This window comes from Equus asinus, chromosome 6 (assembly GCF_041296235.1).
Source record: "Equus asinus isolate D_3611 breed Donkey chromosome 6, EquAss-T2T_v2, whole genome shotgun sequence".
NCBI lineage: Eukaryota > Metazoa > Chordata > Mammalia > Perissodactyla > Equidae > Equus > Equus asinus.
In genome coordinates this window covers 91,840,016-91,855,550 of record NC_091795.1, presented here as the reverse complement: position 1 = coordinate 91,855,550, position 15,535 = coordinate 91,840,016, and the positions used below count along the sequence as shown (strand labels likewise).

Genomic DNA, 15,535 nt, shown 5'->3' with positions numbered 1-15,535 from the left:
GTCTTTGTGTAAAGTAGCCAGAAAAAAAAGAACATAAAAAAGAGCATGCAAGCTGAGTCCCTAGAGACAGATGAGAGACAAACAGTGGAAAATAAGAACATTTTTTAAAATCCGAGTTATAAGTACCTGAACAATAAGAGGCAATGAAAACATTCTGAAGAAAGGAAACACTGGAATAGACTGGGAAATGCATGTGAAAGGTAAAATCTGAAGAAAGGGCTCCAAGAGAACCATCGCCACAAAAGCCAGAGTGCCTCCAAGTTGCTTTAACTGGACATTAGTTTCTAACCAATGTAAAGTTCAAACTATGGGTCAAAATTGTGTTTCTATTTTCCCCACACATCTCTGTCTTGCATTTGCCAAGACAACTAATACACATGCCTGTCTATTCATGCCCAGAATGCTAGAAGTAATTTCTAGATGATGTAAAGTCATTGTGTTTCTCATATGTTGGAAGTTTAGGAGAGTCTCGGGATTTATTGACAAAGGAATGTCTAGTAAGGGAGTCAGACTGGATTACCTATCTTGCAATTTGTGGATGAATATGGAATAAAAATAAAAACGGCAAAGTCTCCTATCTTTAAAATCACAGAATACCAGAGGTGGAAAGGAACTAAAACACTTATAAATTCAGCCTTTTAAAAAGTAAAGAATCAGTACAACTAGAAGGACCTACAACTAGAATATACAACTATGTACTGGGGGGCTTTGGGGAGAAAGAAAAAAAAGGGAAGAATCTTGAATATGTGATTCTGACTTATTTTGGTTATCCAGCTTTCATTTGACTATCTTGAGGAGCAGGGGTAGCTCCTCACTCTTTACAATGTTATATCAACACCTGCTTCCTATAATCTCTCTCCACGTGAGATTTATGGAACAAGACAGCACTCGGTATTTTCTCATCCACATGACAGCCATTCAGAGATTTGGAAGCATATCTAATGCCTCTCCTGAATCAACAATACACCCAGATATTCCAGTTCTTTCTATGATTCTGCCTATATGTAGACTTCTCAATCACTTCACCATCTTAGGCACCCCTGGTAGTTTTTCAGTGTCCCTGCATTTGTAGCGTCTCACCACTCCGTCATGTCTAAGATTTAATCACCAAGACAGCTATTCAAGATCATGCGTGTTCCTTGTGTGTTTGTTTTGATAGTGTGAGGAAATGTGGAAACATTTGTTCTTAGGAGATAATGCCAGAAGTAGATCTTTACGCTTTTCTCTAAGTGGGCTCATCTTTCTAATCTAACTCATTTATTATACTGGAGCACAAGGAGGTAGAAAAATAAAATTCTTAAAGTTGTTGAAAAGGTGACGCTGTCTCAAAGTAGAGATAATTTGCTTTGCTCTAGCATACAATATGAGAGGAAACTACCATGGACTTAAGTGAACGGGTTACAAACTGCACCTACTATTATGCTTTATACCCACTAGTACTCTATATATATTTGGTTGAGATGTAATAATAGAGTCTATGACCTTGGGATGCAGTGAAGCAAGAACAGCATGAGTTACAAAATCAAGTAAGAGTGCGTTTGAGTCTCTTCAACAGCATCTTTCAGCTGCGTGACATCAGTCAAGTTAGTTACCCTTTCTAAGTTTCATATATGTAAAATAGAAAGATAGCACCTTCCAGTAAGATTGAAATATACAAATAGGGTCCATATTTAAATATGTTACACACAGAAGATGCCACATAGTAGAGTGCTATTGTATCTGATGCAATTATTGCAATGCTGAATTTGCTTATATCTGTTTGATATGTCTTTGACTTTTCATATATACAAGCATATACAGACAACAGTTATACAAGATACCAGCATACAGAATGTATAGATGTAATAAAAGTCTAAAAGTCAAGATTGTTGTATACAACTTCCAAAAAGTGGTTAATAAGCCTTTGCTTTAGAAATGAATTTGGAATATATTAATTCACTACTCATTACAATTTATAATTAACTTGAAAGGAGCGGCCATAACAATATTAGGGAATTGAGTTATCCAAGTGACAGAACTAATCATTTACAAGGTAATTCGATGTCATTCACTGATGGGATACAATATATTGAATTTGGTAAATCAGGAAGTGAGAAAAAATATGGCACAATGTAATAAATGTATTATAAGGCTTAGGAGAAAATTTCCTTGATCAAAGAAGGAGTGTTTCCTGCTTTTAAGAGCTGATCACACTTTTATATAGTTTTACATTAAGGGAGTAACCACTTCATCAACCAGATTAGGGAAATTGGGCCTAGAGATTAATGGAGTGACAAATGTTTCAGTCAGAGTTCTTTCATATGAATTATATTCCAAATTCAGTCACTTAGTTGAGTATAATATTGGACAAGTAAATTAACTATGATGATTCTTAATTCCCTCAGCTATTTTATGGAGAAGATAAACTTACCTTCACAACACCTCATTTAAAATAAAGGATATAATGAAATAATATATATGAATGAGTATTGTGGCTTTAAATTGGCTATAAAATATCAGGTGCCAGTGTAATAATGAGAATGGAATATTTCATAAATGTGCTTTGATGATTGCTTATTCATATGGAAAAAGTCATATTAGATTTCTGCCTCACATCATTAAGAAAAATAAATTTTAGTATGGTTAAAACTTAAGGTAAAAGAAAAAACTTTAAAATTTCAGTATATTAAAAGGAGTTTAGACTTCCACTTCTGGACAAGATGAAGTAATAGGTATCTGATCTAACCTCTAGGAAAAACACACAAACGAAGACAAAATATAGGGCACAACAGTTTTTTTTTTTTTTTTAAAGATTGGCACCTGAGTTAACAACTGTTGCCAATCTTTTTTGTTTTCTTATTATCCCCAAAGCCCCCCAGTACATAGTTGTATATTCTAGTTGTGAGCACCTCTGGTTGTGCTATGTGGGACGCTGTCTCAGCATGGCCTGATGAGTGCCGGCGCCATGTCCGTGCCCAGGATCTGAACTGGCGAATCCCTGGGCTGCCGAAGCAGAGCGAGCGAACTTAACCACTCAGCCATGGGGTGGCCCGAGCACAGCAGTTTTGAAGATGCTGGCAAGTGGGCAATATAGGACATTGATCCCTGAAATACGAGAAACAAATGAAGCTAGTCATATAAATAACCTAGCTTATTGCCTTATGAGAGTTATCAAACTGTGGTACAGGGAAGAGGAATCCAAGCAGAGTCCAGCTGACTACGAGTTAAAGAAATGAAGCTGAGTCCAGGAGACCGCAGTGGCTAGACTTTGCAGCACAAAGTACCAAAGATGACAAAACTGCCTAGACTGAGAATTCCAGACATCAGCACAGAGCGGTTCTGGGGTATCTAGTAGAGTATAGATCAGCAATTGCATGTGAGTAAACTACTCAAGGCTGGGGAAAGAATCATCAGATCAAATGAGAAGGAATCATACCTGTGTTGACACAGGGTTAAAAATAGTGCCTGTTCCCACTAGTCAGAATGATAAACTTCATGATTTGTCTAGCATTGGTTAGAGTCCTCAGAAGATCCTTGCTTTAGTATTGAAAAATAATTAGTCCTAGGCTAAATATGGTTCGCTTCCCATTTAAAAATCTTAAAATCAAGTCCTGAAAAGATCAAACTGTTTTAAAATAACATAACTGCATCCAAGAACAAAAATCAAGAATTTTTATAGGCAAACAAAAATACCCAGCACTCTACAATGCATAATTTACAATGTATGGCATCCAGTTAAAAATTATCAGGCATGCAAAAAAGGTAGGAAAACGCGAATCATAATAAAGAGGAAAATCAATTGATTAAAACTGTCCCATATCTAACAGATGTTAGGATTATTAGACAAGGAAATTAAAAGTTATTACAATTGTATTCCATATGTTTAAGAAAGTTAAATAGACATATGTATGTTACAGAACATAGAAAAGACAAAAATTAAACCTCCAGAGATGAAATTATAATGCATTAAATAAAAAAATACCATAGGTGGAATTAAAAGTAGACTAGACATTATAAAAAGAAAAAAACGCAGAGAGAGAGAAAAAATGTAACAAAAAGACCAGAGTATCAGTGAGCTGTGGAAAATCTTCAAGCATACTAGAAAAGAAAGGTTGAGGACAGAAAAAACACTTAAATGATAGCTAAATATTTATTAAATTCAACAAAAACTATACAGCTTCAAGACAATCAATGATCTCCAAATGTAAGAAACTTCAAGAAAACTCCACAAACCCTCATCATAACCAAACTGTTCTATGTTTAAGTGATATAATAATATTGATTATTACTTAAAAATTTTTACATAAAAATTTTGTGAGGTATTTGAAACTCTTTAAAAGATCATCATGTTAAAAATAAGAACATGGTAGTGAGGGCTATATAACATATGTAAAACAAATGTATGTCGGCAATACTACAAAGTCTGGAATAAAGGAAAAAGAAATATAGCATTGCAAGTTTCTTACACTATAAGTGAACATATATAGCACTAGAATATAGACTGCCATAAGTTAAATATAAGTGAAAGTGTAAACTTCATAAAAAATCAATAATAAACACAAAACAAAGGAAATAAGTCAAAAAAGCAAGATGAAATGAAACCATAAAAAACAGAGTTAATTCAAAAGAAGGCAGAAAGAGAGGAAAAGTGAACCAAGAACAGATGGGCCAAATAGAAAATAAACAGAAACATGATAGATTTAAACAAAACCATATCAGTAATCACATTAAATGTTAATTGTCTAAACATCTTAATCAAAAGGCAGAGATTTTTACCAGATTATAAAATAAAAACAAAACCATCAAAAGACCTCTTTCTTTCTCTGTATCTATAACTTACAGAAGCTGAAATATGATAATATACATCTGAAATTTACAGGATGTTAATAAACCAATGTGACCTCAATAAAATCATTTTAAAAAAACAATAAAATATTATGAACTTTGTACCAACAAAATTTCACAACTAGATAAAATTGACAAATTCCATGAACTGCACAAACTGCCGAGGCTCACTCAAGAAGAACTAGACAACCTGAATACAACATATCTATTAAAGATACTGAACATCTTCATTCGAAATACCTCCAAATTGAGGACAGTCCAAATATCTATCCAAATATGAATAAATGAACAAATGATGATATGCCCATACTATGGAATACTACTTACCAATAAAAAGGAAACAAGTATTGACACACAATACAATCTGATGCATCTCTAAATAATTATTCTCAGTGAAAGAAGACTGACAGATATATGCATGAATTTATATGAAGTGCAAAAAATAAAAAAAGAGGCAAACTAATAGTGACTTAAGATCAGAATTTGCCAGGGAATGGGGGTAAAGCTAGGGAGGGATTACCAAGGGGCACAAAGAAAGATTTTGAGGTGGTATATATATTCATTATTTTGATTACAGTGATTTTTTGGGGATACACATCTATGGCAAAACTTATCACATTGTACACTTTACATATGTGCAGTTTATTTCGTGTAACTAACTACATTCCAATAAAGCTGTTAAAAATCAAGATTTAAATGTATGTAGAAGGATCATGAGAAAATGGAAAATTTCTGAAATCAGAGGCCTAAGAACCTAATCGTGGCATGTAGTAAAAATTCCACTCGTAATAATAAGGTGGTAAACAGTGAAAATTTGTGAGGTGTTATGAGTGGAACTTGCATGTAAATATCAAATCCGATCTCTAGTGTAGATCTGAACAGTAGTAAAACCAAACACAAAATGGTTATGAATGGAGCCACAGCCCTATTTGTTTCAGAAAACATGAATTTCAGAGGCAGCTCTTTACAGAATAAATTAAAAAGGAATCATAGCAAAGAGAAAGAGGATATCAACCAGAAATTTCAGAGAACTGCCTTCTAGAAAAAAATGATTTAGTATTTTAATTGGAATAACATTTTAAGAGACACACTATCTGCAATAGGATGGAAGAAATTATAAATACCAAATAGAAGTAGATATCTATAGTGATGAAATAAACTGAAATTATTATGAAATGAGCATAGAGATGGGAAAGATAAACCTAAAATACAAGAGCAGAACTAAAATTTTTAATGAAGGTTTATGAATAGAATATCTCAAAAAACATCAAATAAATTATATGAAGCACATATTTAATAAACTCATTAAGAACCAGAGAAACAGAGTTGAAAATGATTGGATGACAGATCAGAAGGACACAAAAAAGAAATCTAATCTAGTGACTAGAGTAGTTCATCAACAAGAAAAAAAAAATCTGTATTCAAGAATCAAAATTAACACTATTTAGAAAAATTATGAATATGGAACAATATCTGGGCATAGAGATCAAAATGGTTGACTATTGGCGCCAGTCCGGTGGCGCAGTGGTTAAGTTCGCAGGTGCTGCTTCAGGGGCCCTGGGTTCGCCAGTTCGGACCCTGGGTGTGGACATGGCACCGTTTGGCAAGCCATGCTATGGTTGGCGTCCCACATATAAAGTGGAGGAAGATGGGCGCAGACGTTAGCTCAGGTCAGCCTTCCTCAGCAAAAAGAGGAGGCTTGGCAGCAGATGCTAGCTCAGGGCTAATCTTCCTCAAAAAAAAAAACAAAACAACAACAAAAGGTTGACTATGTTAACAGCAAAAATGATAAACAGAAAACCACAGGCAAAAATATCCTATTTATATTTTTAATTTTAGGTCAAAGGGGAAAATGCTTTAATATGCAGGAATCAAAAATTACAGTTTGTCTTAAAGGAACAAAGATAACTAGACTCTCCATGTCAGTTAAAATTTGTAGGTTAGAAACCAAAAAGGTTTTAGTTAACTTAATCAAGGGCTATTTTTGGATGAATATTATCACCTCTAAGTATTTATTTGTTGCTTGAGAAAAAAAAGCTTGGGAAGCAATAAAACAAAAGAAAAATAACCAAACTTTTTTATTAGCTTCACATAATTTGAAACTAGAAACTATAAATGCCAGTAGCAGAATGGAAAACGGCAAAACAATCTCATTCATGAACATAGATACAAATAATCTAAACAGATTATTAACAAACTGGGTTCAGAAGGATATAATCCTTCTGTGCTCCTTCCTCCATGCAAGGATTGTGTTTAACACTGAAAAACAGTATCATTCTCCATATTAACACATTACAGGAGAAAAACATGATAAGCTTATCTCAACAGATAAAGAACTCATGCAGCTGATAATATTAAAGATCCATTTATGATAAAAGTTTATCCAACCTAGAAAGAGAAGGTAACTTCCTTCACCTGATAAAAGATATTTATAAAAACCTATAGCAAGTATACTTAATGACAAATGTTAACTTTTCTTTTGAGAGAGAAAAGATAAAGATATCTAGTATCACTAGTTCTATTCCATATTGGGCTAGGGTTCCTAGTTGGCGTAAAAGGATGCAATAAAAAATATTAGAAAGGAAGAAACAAAACTGATTATTTGTAAACCAATATGATTATATGCATAGAAAAATCTATAAGATCTTACAGATATATTTTTAGAGTTAATAAGAATTTAGTAAGATTTTGGGATGAAATATCAATGTCTAAAATTCATTGGCTTTTGATATATTAGAAATAAAGTTAGAAAATAAAGATTAAACATACACTTTTAAAGAATACCAAAATTTATGAAGTACTTAGGAAGCAATCAAACATAAGATGCAGAAGATCGATGGAGAAAATTTATTATGAGTAACCTAAATGGATATAGAGGTAAGATATGTTCTTTGTTTAAAGGAATCAATATATTTTAGATGCAATTCTCCTCATATTGATTTATAGGTTCAATGCAATTCCACTTTTTTTAAAGCATGATTTTATAATTAACAGAGCAAAAATGAAAAAAACAATAGCAATATTCTTGAACAAGACTAAAGTGGAAGGATTTACTTTAGAATAGATGAAGACATCATAAAGATCAAAATACTTAAGACTGTAGTATTGGTGAAGGAATGCAGAAACCGACAAATTGAACATGATATAGAGGCTTAAAAAATTCCATATATACATGATATATGGAAGCGGCATTGCAGTCAGTGAGAAATGCAAAATGCTAGGACAATTGAGAAAAGAATATAATAGCATCATTACTTCATAGTATAAAAAATGATTATAAGTAGATCAAAGACATAGATAAAACTATAAAGCTTTTACAAATTAACATAACTGAATCTTTTCATAACCCTAAATGAACTACAAAAATTATTAATCGTAAAGGAAAAGACAAATCATCAACTATATCTAGATTAAAAATTCAATTCATCAAAAGGTACCACATGGAGTGAAAATCAAAGTTATCTGCAACATATATAACCAACGAAGTTTAAGCATCCAGAATATATAAATAATTCCAACAATTAAATAACAAAAGACTTTAAAGAACAACAGAAAATTGGAAAAATTAAATTTGATCAGCACTTCATAAGAGAAAAACATACGGTCAGTAAATATGAACATATTCTCAACTACAGGGTTGTCTTATTTCATAACTCTGGGCGATACAATTCACAATGTTAATTCAAAGGGCAGCCTCGCTGTCTGATCACCTTCCATATTTGATCAAATTCTTCATCCCCACCATCACCCAAGTGATATCTGATCACCCTGGCCTGCCTACAGCAAGAATCCCCCTACTCTTGATGTCTGATGTTGTAAATTTCTGTCCACTGACCCCCTTACTCCACTAGTTGGCTATAAATCTCCACTTGTTCTTCTTGTATCCATAGTTGAGCTCCATCTCTCTCCCCATTGCAATTGTCTTGACCCACATTGTGATAGTTCTGAATAAAGTCTTTCTTACTCTTTTGAGAAGTGTCAGAATAACTTTTTTCTTTAACACTGTGACCATTATTGTATTCCACAAGCACGTGTCCCTTACCACACTTCTTTGCTTTAAACCAGCTGACAACTCAACTCCTCAAGTATGCCTTCCAAATAGACACTCACCATGGGATCAAGCACTGCAAAGCTATCGTCTCAAAGAAGTCATCGTACACATACACATGATTTGTTACATCATTCTTGAGACAAAGAATTTCTGGATTACAAGGAGGATCTAAGTGATGTAGGATTGTGAGCAGCAGGTAGGTGGAGAGGTGAGGAAATGGTGTTCATTCTTTTACTTTTTTATCCATGCCCAGATAAATAGGCTAATTTTCTTGGCTGAATTCCCGGTACAAAGAGAACAATTCTGCCAAAACAGGGATGAAGCCAGATACAGACTGCCCATTTGTAAGTTAGATTTACATCCCAATTTATTTAACCAAGAATCTAGAAATGCAGCTAATCTGTATGGCCACACAGAATAGAAACATTTGGCTTCTCCCAGGTGCGTTTCCCAAGGTTCCACAGAGACCCTAATGGAAATGTGCAGCTGGTACTAACAGTTTGTGCAAAGATGATCTTGCTGATTTCAACATGCTTAATTGTTGCCGTGCCACAGTCTTGTTATGCTTTAGCTTATATCATCATTCAGGAAGGATTTAGGCAAGCTAACTGTGCATGTACTTGTTCTATTTAAGGAAATATCTACAAAGAGCCAAACTCAGAATTAGCAAAATCATATTCTTACCCTAAGTAAAAAGCAGTCATTTATCTGACACACCCAAATCTAACTGGTTATTGACTCTTGTAATATTGGTTTTCTGCTATTCTGCTCCTATTTTGCTCACTAGAGAGCCTCGAAACATTTGATAAAGCTGGTCCAAAAGGAAATCTTACACTGAAACTCTATGCCGATTTAGTAGGTACAGCTAAAAGAAAACATTCACACAAATAAACGCGGTGGAACAATGATACACCAGGAAAAATCAAACAATAAGCTTGAGTGACAATATTGAATATCATAAAAATATAAGGAAAGGTAAAAATATGAGCTAGCACAAACTGGGTTGATTTATATTAGCTTGACAATGAATCTAAATATACAATTAATATTTAAACAATATTCATGAGTTTTTATTTTCCAATAATCTACTATAAGGTAAGGAGATACATCTACCAATCCAGCTGATTTTGGAAATATTAGCATGTCCCTTTTATTTGTTGATTTTCAAGCAGAAAACAATAATGCATAGATTTTTTAAAAATATACAGAAAACTTTATACCTACAAAAAGCACAAAGAATGTCTTGACATCAAGAAAAAAGAAACTGCAAGCATCAAAAAAAAAAAGACTATTTATAAAGGATGAAAAATTGGTCAGGAAATTAGATGCCAGATTTTAGGAACACATATAGAGATTTTAGAGAAAAACTTTATGTTCCAAGAATTTTATGCCCTGCCAAGTTGTCATTCACTTGTATGAATGCAACAGAAAGACATTTTCTGCTTTCTATGGGCTTAAAAGAATTTTCCTAATGTCTGGATTTTGGAAGATAGACTGAACACATGCTGGATTTGCCCATGTCTCACCAAAACCCAGAAAAATGATATAAAAGTTATATTAAATTCAAGTTAATGAATACTTAGTAACTATCAAATACATAAAAGAGAATTCTTTGTGGTCAAGAGGCATGATGCACACCCAGAAAAACTATCAAAGTAAGACACTGTGGATACCATAAACCTTAGACATCTAACAAAATGTCAACGTGAATGATCCATACAAATCTGCTTGAGAAGCCGGAGTTCACTGGCCATTAAAAAAACAAAAAACAGAAAAGATAGACAAAATGTTTACACTTTTGGACAGTAAATACAAATTTTTAAACACTTAATGTACTAAAAAGGAAATAAAAAGAAAATTGAAAAATATTTAAAACTAAGCAAAACTTATAATCTCAAGTTATGGAATGAAGCCATAATGGTAAAAAGGGGACCAAAAGAAACGTACTCTCTTCAGTGAGCTTACTAGAAAATAGTATACTGGGGCCAGAAATTATACACGTCAGTTCATGTATGTAAAGGTATAACTTTCTTGGTTTTCTCTAACTGGCTTTGTCTTCCTGTGTAGACCCTGTCCTCTCTGGGGCTGTTAAGAATTTGGACTGGGGAGCCACCTGCCCAAGTTTGCATCTAAGCTCTGCCATTTCCTGATTGTGTGAATTGGGAAATTTCCCCGTGCCTCAGTTTCCTCATTTGTAAAACAAGGACAATTATAGTCACCTACCTCATGTGGTAATTGTTGGAATGAATGAGCTATAGTATAGATAAACTACTCAGAATCATATCTGGTCCATACAAGTGTTCGCTACTATTTCTTTTTATATTGGAGGCCAACTATTCTTAAATTTTTCAATTAAATACAGGGGATGCCTTTTTGTTTTAAACCATTTTCTTTGTGGTAACTATAGAGTCACTTTGAAAATCACATTCCATATTAAAATTATTTTATCACCTTGCAGCTTAGGCGTCAACATATGAATTTTTCGGGGACACAAACATTCAGACCAAAGCAGTTCATCAGAGAAACCATCTGATTCTCAGGCTTTCTTTTTTGGAAGAGTCTTAATTATTGATTCAAATATATGTCTCCAAATAATCTAGTCCTCTTGGTGTGAGTTTTGGTAGTTTGCACCTCTCAAATAGTAGATCCATTTCATCTCTATTACAGAATTTAATGAGCATAATTTCATTCATAGTATTTTTTATTATTTTTATTATCCTTTATGATTTATTTATTAGCCTTTATCACCCACGGAATCACTAGCAATGCTCAATCTTTCATTTCTCTTTTTTCTTGGTTAGCCTAACTAGACATTTATCACTTTCATGGATCTTTTCAAAGAACCATATTTTGCTGTCATTGTTTTCTTTTCTAGTACTTCCCTATTATACCATTAAGATATTATAAAAATATCTTTACATTTCTAAATTTGTGTATGGCTGTTTTTAAAAATCCATTATTCTTTCAATAGTCTTCTTGCACTTTCACATTTTTGTCTTAAAATATTTTACTGTTTTCCAGTGTCCCTGGATTAATCTGGGGTTTTCAGCTACAGCTCCCCTGATTTGCAGCTGGCTAAAGGGATCATTTCCAGATTTAATGGTGATAAGAGACACTTGTTTTCAGTCCCAACCCCTGATTTCATTTATGCTTACTTCCCATTCTAATTTCAACTCATAATTATACTTGTCCCTGGCAATTCCCTTTATTTCTTGCAAGCTAAAAAAAAAGTATTGAAAAATATTTGTGCAGAATGCCTCAAAAGATCTTTTCTTTCATCTGTAAGTAAAATCTCCCTTAAAAATATAAATTGCAGAAAACAAAGCTAAAAAGTATTTTAGTAGAATGAGGGACTAAACATAAATAGAGTTAGGAAACAACTAAAACAGGAAAATGTATAAAGAGGACGCTTACTAGATTCATGTTGTATTTACTTTGTTATCTATAAGCAGCAAATTGCTAAAATATGGCTGGTAGATTTTATTATAATTGAATGTGACAAATTAGATATTACTTATAAAACAAACATCATTTGTTAAACATGAATACAATTTTATTGCTACTATCATTCGAAAATGAGACGAGCTCTGAATTTCGCTTTGTTATTCTTGTTCTTACGTAGCCTCTTTTTTTCTATTATTGAGGATAAGTTCAATAAAGACCATGCAAACTAGAAGCCAAAAGCTTTTAAGATCAGGTCATTTATATTTGGCCCAAAACCGCAAAGAATTAGTCAATCTTATCCACATGGAGATTATTTAAATATATACATTTTGTTGTTGAAGAACTATGCAATTCTTGAGGATGGAGACGCTGTTTCCTTGACTATTACATCCCTATTACAGTGACTTGCAAATAAAAGGATCTTAAAATTATCAACAAAGAAACAAATACCATCTCATGGTTCCTTGCTGCAGAAATTCAACAGAATGCACTGTCATAATCTCTCATTTGTTCTTTTTTTGTTGGTTTGTTTCAAGCAGTTGAAGACAGTGGCAAAAAATCAAGAAAAATTAGGTATTTCTTCATATAATGTAAAGAGTGATGTGCAAATTCTTTAGTGTGATCAATGTCTAGTATGTGTCAAGTAAAGATTTCATGTAGCCTTCTCAGATTGAAAGGCATTTGTGTTAAATATCAAGAAATATTATTAAAAATGAAAGTGGAGATTTTCTGCATAGTGAAATATCTATATCACAGAAGATTATATAAAATGAGAATATATTATCAAATTATTAAAAAGCGTGAGAGAGTTAAGATGATAAAGAATCCCAAGTAATAACCTTACATCAGTTAAGAAACTGGTATCATTTGCATTCTGTGTGATATCAAAATTATCTCTAAAGAAAAATGAGAAGACTTTCAATAACAGTAATTTTTCCAATTCCAAAGTAAATTATGGAACTTATAGTTTAAAGGAATATATTGAATTATATGTTTGGAAAATTTAAAAACAATTTTTTGTGAAAAATCTAGATCTGAAACAAATTTGAAATATTTGGGTTGAAGATATGGTAGAAGAAATACTATTTTATGAAAATTTAGTGTCTACTGCCAAAGTTGATGCCAACTTTAAAATTGTTTCCTAATTTTTTTTTCAAGTAAATGGTCTGAATTAGAGGAAAAGAATAATTGGACTAGAGCTTTTTCCATAATTCTGGAATCCTAATCATATTTTCAGGGAGGAAAAATTCTGTTTGTAGAACATATAGTATCATTTCATAAAAAAGAATTGCCACTCAATGCTTTATAAAATAAGTATTTAAATATGAAAATAAAGGAACACAACAGAGCTTTATCCTTCATGTTTCCTGGGATAGGAAAATAAGCTAACATATGTAAGTTAACTCTGCCATTGATATCATGTGATCAATCATATATATATAAAATGATTACAGATAATATTTCCACTACATTGACTTCTTCTTCTCAATGTTTACTTTTATGTTTTATTTTGAAATTTTAAACACAAATTGTATCTTTGCTTTTAAAAAGAGACATCTCAGTAAGATTAAGCAATTCTAGTATGGCAATCTTCCTCAAGCAAAAAGAGGAAAATTGGCAACAGATATTAGCTCAGGACCAATCTTCTCCACCAAAAAAAAAAAAAAAAAAGGAATGTCTAATATGGTTAGGTAGGAACTGAATGCCCATGGGTTTATGTGTCATCAGGATATTTTGAAACTAACAGTGAATTATGAACCAAGAGCTCGGCGGGTTACTCGGAGATATTCATGAGTCACTTTATTTCCGTGCATAACACCCTGAGCTGCTGTTTTTCCTCGGTACCAGCAGAAGAATGCACTACGCAGATTGAGCTCCAGAATCTGTTGCAGATCTAATAATCTATGACTCCGCTTTGAAATTAACCTTCTCCCATCCAATAATTTACATTAAGTTATGCAGAGAAAGAATATTAGTATAGATTTAGGTTTGTCTGAATGTACCATATTTATGCTAACGTTGTTCGTGAGAAATTTACAAATAACACAAAATACGGAAGTAATTATACACTAACTTTAAAATTATGAAACTGCTCAAAAATTTTCTGAGCTAACAGTTTTTGGATGTTTATAATATCATATAACGACTGTTTTTTTGGAGAATGGTTCAAGATGTGAGCAGGAAGACCCTGAACTCACCTCCTCCCAAGGACAGAGTCTACAGCTCCATATGGAACAATTTTCTCTTAAGAAACCTCAAGGCTGGCTGAGTGATGGCTACACACGGGGCAAAGGAGAAGAAAACCACACCGCGGCAGGTAGGACAGTCTGGGACACAATCTCGCCATAAACCCCTCCCCCAGGGGGGTGACCCACAATTGGGAGGGACTCAAAATCTGGAGCTTCTCCATGAAGAGCAAAGGTTCAAACCCCACATTGGGCACCTCAATTTTCAATACCTGCACCTGAAAGACAAGCTCCCGCAAACATCCAGTTTGGGAAAGGAACGAGTCTGGTGTCCTGAGACCTGCAAGATTGTAGCCAGATGAAAACCTCTCTAAAGGGCTCTCACATTGGGGTTCGCCCACCCGGGACCCAGCTTAGAGGCAGCCATGGCGCCCAGACTTAGAGTGAAGGAGGCTCACCCGCTTCTATTAAAGCGCCGTGCCGAGGAGCAGGCAGCTAATTTAACACGCACACCTAGGAGTTGCTGGAACACCCCCTGGGATGGAGACTGGAGGGCTCCATCTCCACGCTCTCCCTTTCTCGGGCTCCAGAGCACCAGTGTCTCCCGGAAGCGAGCTTTTACACGCGTCTGGTGCCCTGACTTTTGCAGCTGCCACACAGGGGGCACCTCTTGATCGCCTGGCTCTGGAGGGCAGCTTGCCTTCCTGGCCATGGGACTGTGACTATCTGAGTCAGCCAGAAAGGAGCTTAAACCCTTGTTTGGTGCGCTGATTTTTACAGCTGCTACCAGGGGACACCTCTACAGTGCCCGGGTCTGGTGGCCAGTAGGGCTTAAGCTCACGGGTCCCATAAGACTGTAACTCATGGAGAAAGAGTTCTTAAACAGCTGCCACCCCCAGAGCACAGCAAGAGGCAACAGACCCAGGAGCTCAGTCTTTCTGTGAAGGCAACCTGTTAGCTCACTGTGGCGGCTGCGGCCTGAGGGGCAGGCTTCTAATTAAACGCGCCACCAGGGGCTGACTGCCATCCT

At 34.3% G+C, this 15,535-nt stretch overlaps 1 pseudogene; it reads right to left on the bottom strand.

Moving 5' to 3' along the window:
• Nucleotides 1-15,217, bottom strand: part of LOC123286410 (Y-box-binding protein 1 pseudogene) — a 41,743-nt pseudogene extending 26,526 nt beyond the window's left edge.
• Between the last annotated feature and the right edge of the window lie 318 nt (nucleotides 15,218-15,535).